This window comes from Pinus tabuliformis, chromosome 7, assembly GCF_031772625.1.
Source record: "Pinus tabuliformis cultivar Carrire ecotype Pingquan chromosome 7, CPIR1, whole genome shotgun sequence".
NCBI lineage: Eukaryota > Viridiplantae > Streptophyta > Pinopsida > Pinales > Pinaceae > Pinus > Pinus tabuliformis.
The window spans coordinates 1,018,303,485-1,018,309,408 of record NC_142293.1 but is presented as its reverse complement, the minus strand read 5'-3'; positions in this window follow the sequence as shown (position 1 = coordinate 1,018,309,408).

The following is a 5,924-nucleotide window of genomic DNA, read 5'->3' as shown; positions in this document are numbered from 1 at the left end:
TGGGAGCGTTTGGCATAACCCACGGGCCGACTCACATGTTGGGGCGACTTGAACGAAGGATTGTTTGTCGACCAGCAATCGGATGGCAAGTTTGCGACGTGTAAGGGCGTTTTGGCACGCGGTGGTCGAGTCGGCCTGGGCAGCGACTCGCCCAACCGCTCGTATAAATATGGCAAGGCGTTGGAGCATTTGGCATTCATTCGAAGATGGACATTCGAACATGAGCATTCAGTGATCAAGAAAAAAGTGCGAAGTAGTGGAGCAGGTCGCAAAAGAGGCGCGGGCATATATGCACCCGCTCTTGGGTAAGCACACACGATACGCACAGGGTTCGGTTCTCGGGTGAGGGCGCGGGTAAGGAAGGCACCCGCCGTTCGGTGTGACACGGGGTGTCTCGGGTAGGTCGCCCGCCCGTCGTGGAAGAAGAAACACGGAGGTGTCTCGGGTGACTCGGGTAAGTCGCCCGCCCGTCGCGTAACAGGAAACGCTGGGTGACTCGGGTGAGGTCACCCGCCCGTCGTGCAGCGGTAAACGAGGTTCGGTCGACGAGTACGGTTGGCAGCTCGTGTGAGGGCGCGCCCGCCCAGCTCGGGCAAGGAACTCGGTTGGCACACGGAGGTGTTGCCTATTTGTAAAATTGGCTAAGTATGAAACTTGGTGTTTCCCAAGTATACTTGTAAAGCCCCGTAAACATTGTAGAGTTGAATAATATATTGTATTCGGCAGACTCATTGTTCAAGGAGTTGCCCCTCCCTTTACACTGTGTAATTGTGTTCTTCATGTATAATTGTTGATGATAATTGCCTATGCGTATGGGTGTTCATTGGCATAAAGGAAACATAATAATACTTGGTTGCGAAAAACAAACTAAGTAGACTAATGGTTAGGCGTAGTCCATGAACATAAGTATTGGTGAAAAGAAAGTGTTCGGTGGCGCCGCACCTCGCCAAGTACGGTTGAAAGAGTACTGTAGGCCTGGGGGCGTGACACGCGGGGTTCCCATGTCGCTCGCGCCGTGTTGGGGATGGCGCACGCCCCTTGATACCTGCACGATGGGCGAGCCACCGACGGAAGGCGCGCGGGCGACCCTTGTTGCGTGCCCGGATGAAAGAGGTGACCACGTGCGGACGAGTCAGGATGCGGGCAGGTGTGCGACGTGCGGCGACGGGTGTAATCGGCGAGGTGTTGGAGCCGACCCATGGGTGCGACGGTGCACACGAAGGGACGCGGCGGTTCGTTGGAATGGGGCGTGTCGAGGTTATGTGCTAGGTCAGCCGGGCATGCATGTTGATGGAGCCGACCCTTGTTATCCTCGAGAGACACGGCCCTGGGCGAAAGGATGCGTATAAGCAAGGAGGATGGCGTTCGACGAAGGGACATCGAACTCAGACTTCCACATCGCAGAACAAGTGCGAAGGAAGGAGTTGGGCGAAAACGGAAGGAAGAAAAGGACGCGGGTAAGAGGGCCGCACCGGCGAGCGGATTACAGAGGGCGGGTCGGGCTTGGTAGCGCGGACAGGCAGAGCGGGGCGGGTTACCGTCCGGGCAGGCAGGCCGCACTGCATGCGGGCCATGCGCCCTCACTATGGACCGCACCGACGGGCAGAGTTTGGGCGCCGCGGAAGGGAAATTCGGGCGGACAGGTTCGCCAGTTCAGGTGTGGAGTTATGTTGTGCAGGCCGCGGGCCAGTGCAGCACGACCACACGACACGACAGGTTGAAAGAATAATTGAAGAAGATAAATTTATGGTAAGTTATTTTCGCTGCATTGTTAAGAACACTTACTGGAAAATTGATCGAGTGTTGAAGTAGGCGCAGACCGTGTACTCAAGTATTGGTAAAAGGAAAAAGTACGGAGGTGCCGCACCCGCTTATGCGTGGTTGAAATACTACCACTAGGATAGGAGCGTGACATGGGGTCTCGTGGTCCCTCCTCGACAAAGGTCGCCAAATTACGAGGTACCCGGGGATTCCATGTCCCGCCTTGTCGAAAGCATCCCAAGTGCGGGAAATTTGGGGTTTCCATGTCTCGTCGCGATGGAAATCGCCCCAGGTGCAGTAAACTTGGTGTACATCGAGCCTGCAACCTCACATCAAGAAAAAGGCTCGGTTGGTCAAGAGAATGAAGGTTTCTTCATTGGTAAAGGACCTCGCTAAGGATCAAAGGTTGGAGTCTCTTCTAGAGCTAGTCCACCATGGACTATCAAAAGTTGAAAGAAGGACAGAGTGCCGGGGAACGAAGCGCCGAAGAAACAAAGTGTAGAGAGGAGGAAGGACTCGACTTGTGCTTGGGGGATATTATTGTCAAGGGTCTAGGGCTTCGCAATGACCAATAAGAAGCTTCAATGAGGGAAATTTACGAAAGGGTTTTCCTCTGAGAGAGAGAGAGAGAGAGAGGTTTTTCCTTGGCAGAGAGCCAACATCTTGTGTTCTTGTTCTTATGTTTTTGGCACCAGTTTGATGAAAGTAAACACACATGCATTAATAAGAAGAGAAGAAGATTAAGATAACACGATAAATTGCAAAAGAGCTTCACAAATTGTTATCAAGTCTAGAAGAATCCCGCTATACCCCATTGCCCCAGATTCTTCAACGCGGTATCGGAGCTAAGGTGACACATCAAGGAAAGGGAATCTCAAGAACATCCGCAAGGTTGAAGCGTCAAGCCAAGAATTCTCAATCACATCAAGGACAAGAAGGTCTACCATCTATCATTCGTCATGGAAGACTACAAAGCAAGAAGAAACGCCTTGTATAAAGGCACCTACAAGAAGAACAAATCAAAGAGGTACCTACATCAAGCTACACCATCTTGAAGAATGAAAGGCACTACGAGTCAAGTCATCAAGCAAGTCCATTTGAAGAAAGCAACTTGAACAACATCAAGATCTAAGGAAGGCAAGCCATCAAGTCTTCAAGAAGAAAGTAAGTTCACTACATCTCAAACTCTATCAAGTAAGTATATGTCCCCTTCTGAGTATACCTCAGTGTCTTTTTGCAAGGAAAGTAACAAATTGGTTGGGGTCACTACATGTCCAAAGTCGAACGGTTTGGATGCCAAGAGTATGGACGCTACAAAAGGGATTTTCCTAAACTTAAGAAGGACAACAACAACAAGAGAAAAAGGGAAGAAGCTCATGTAACTCAAGAAGTGAAAGAAGACGACAAGAAGCAAAAGAAGGAAGATCCTCCTAGGACTAATTCAACCTCTTTGCTTAAAGTCTTCTTTCAAAAGGGGTAGAGGTCTCATTGGGGGTCACAATTATGGGATTCAAGAGAGGATAATATAGAGGCGAGAGCAGATGAAGCAAGAAAGGCTACACCAATCGAGGAGAACTATCAAATAAAGCCACGATGATAAAAGCATAATCAAGGTGAGGTATGTATGCATCAAAGTTTAAGTCATGTCGCCATATATATTGATTGGGTCATGGGAAAAGTTCTAGAATCACGATCAAGAATAAAAGGATCTCTTTCGCCAACGACATGCTCGGAGGCATGTGCTACAGTGGAGTAAAGGTCAACATGAAGAAGTGCTCTCATAAGGAGTATAAGGTGGTTGACCAATCAATCCAATAAGAAGCAAATGAAGAACATCGTAGTCACAAAGAATAACTATTTGACAAGATTCCTCAACATCTCTCGAAAGAAGGCACGAAAACTCTGACAAAGGAATAAAAAGATAAAGGACCCTTGACACCTACGAAGGCCTTGGAGATAGTAAGGTGCAGATAACCGATTCAACTCTACAAATATGTCATGATGAAGAGCAATTTCACGGTGAAGACATGAAGGGCCACTAAATCAAAGTACGGGAACAAGCGAGTACAACTAAGCATCCATGTGATAAGTGTTATGAAGGATAGACAAGGTGACAAAGGAGTAGCTAGATGACAAAAAGGCCCTGATATATATCAAGAAGGCCACTTTCCACGAAGGGAGCAATGACATGACAAACCAGGGGGAAAGTGATCGATGGCCGGTACCCTGCCAAGAAGAAGTTCAAACAAAGACTTCATGACATCGAAGGAAAGAAGGAGATCAAGTGACTGAAGGACCCACGAAGAAGACGTTGTTGATGAATGGACAAGTCCCTAGCTAAGAGGGAGTTCTAACAAGTTCCCAAATACAAAGGAGCTTGGGCAAGTTCCTTGTCAGAGGAAACTTGGGCATGTCTTCCCCAATCAAGGGAAGAGATAGGCACAACATTCTTGTCTTCACTTGGCCAGAAATAACGGGAGGATTGGGAAATCATTTGGCATCTGATGCTCTTTGAGGATGTGTAGGGCACCCAAGACAAGAGTAGGCAAGAGGAGCGATATTCTTTGAGGGATGGGAACCCAAGACAAGAATTGTCCTGGAAGGTCATACTCAGGGAACACCTGGGTGGGTATGTACCTTTAGAGACAATGACCAAGGTGTTTATAAGCCATTGGCCTCGCCAACATTGTGCTCTGGTATTATGAGAGATAAAGCTATTAGTCAAGGCCTTGCTATGAACAATGTTGGCTAATATGATGCTATAACAGATGGGTTGCCAATCCAGTTTCTCTTATGTGAATTATTCAAGATTGAAAAATAGCCAAACACCTTGTAATGATTTAGGAATACCTCCCTAGTTGAGAGGGGGTGTTGAAGAAAGTGTAACTCGGTTCGGTCTTCATAAATTTACTTTTGATATTTGTATTTATTCAGGAAAATAAATATATATATATATATATATATATATATATATATATATATATTATATATATATATATATATATATGTCATTGAGTTTCTTGCTCATTGAAATAGGCCTAGCACATGTTAAAGTGTTATAAAGAGTCAAAAGAAAATGTTGAAGATATTAAGGGCATGTTACCCCAGGTATATTTATGTATTAGAGTCAAAGATATTCCTACCCTCGTGCCTTCGTTCGGGTCGTGCGCCCGTTCAAACCCCAAATTTCCTTCGGGCGGGCCGGGTCATCCCGTGCCATGCCGTGTGTGGGGGTGCGCGGGCACACGTGGGCATGCCGAAAATGCCAAGTCATGACTGCCCATGTGCCTTCTTTGTTCGAGTCGTACACCCATGGAAACCCCAAATTTCGTTCGGGCGATTCGGGTCGGCTCGCCCAGGGCGGGTCGGGTCGTGCCGTGCCGTGTGTGGGTGCCCCTGCACACGTGGCCGTGCCAAAAATTCTAAGTCGTCACCGCCCATGTGCCTTCTGCACATTCGTGCGACCCGTTTGCCCGACACTCCCTCGGGCCTTCGTTCGGGTCGTGCACCCATGGAAACCCCAAATTTCGTTCGGGGCGTGCACACATGGAAACCCCAAATTCTGTTCGGGCGGGTCGGGTCGTGTTGTGTGTGGGTGCCCGTGCAAACGCGTTCGGGCGAGTCGAGTGGGGTCGGGTCGTGCCGTGCCGCGCGTGGGTGCTCGGGAACATGTGGCCATGCAAAAAATGTTAGGGCGTGACCACCCGTGTGCCTCCTGCACATTCGCGCGACTTGTTTGCCTGACGCTTTGTCATGCCTTTGTTCGGGCGGGTCGGGTCGTGCCGTGCGTGGGTGCTCGAGCACATGTGGTAGTGCCAAAAATGCTAAGTCATGACCCCCCGTGTGCCTTCTACACGTTCGTGCGGCCCGTTTGCCCGACGCTGCCTTGTGCCTTCGTTCGGGTTGCGCACCCATGGAAACCCCAAATTTCGTTCGGGTTGTGCATATAAGGAAACCCCAAATTTTGTTCGGGTCGGGTCGTGTCGTGTCATGTGTGGGTGCCCGTGCAAACGCGTTCGGGCGGGTCGGGTCGGCTCGCACAAGGCCGGTCGGGCCGTGTCGTGCCATGTGTGGGGCCGGGCACACGTGGGCGTGCCAAAAATGCTAAGTCGTGACCGCCTGTGTGTCTTTTGCAGGTTCGTGTGGCCTGTTTGCCTGATGCT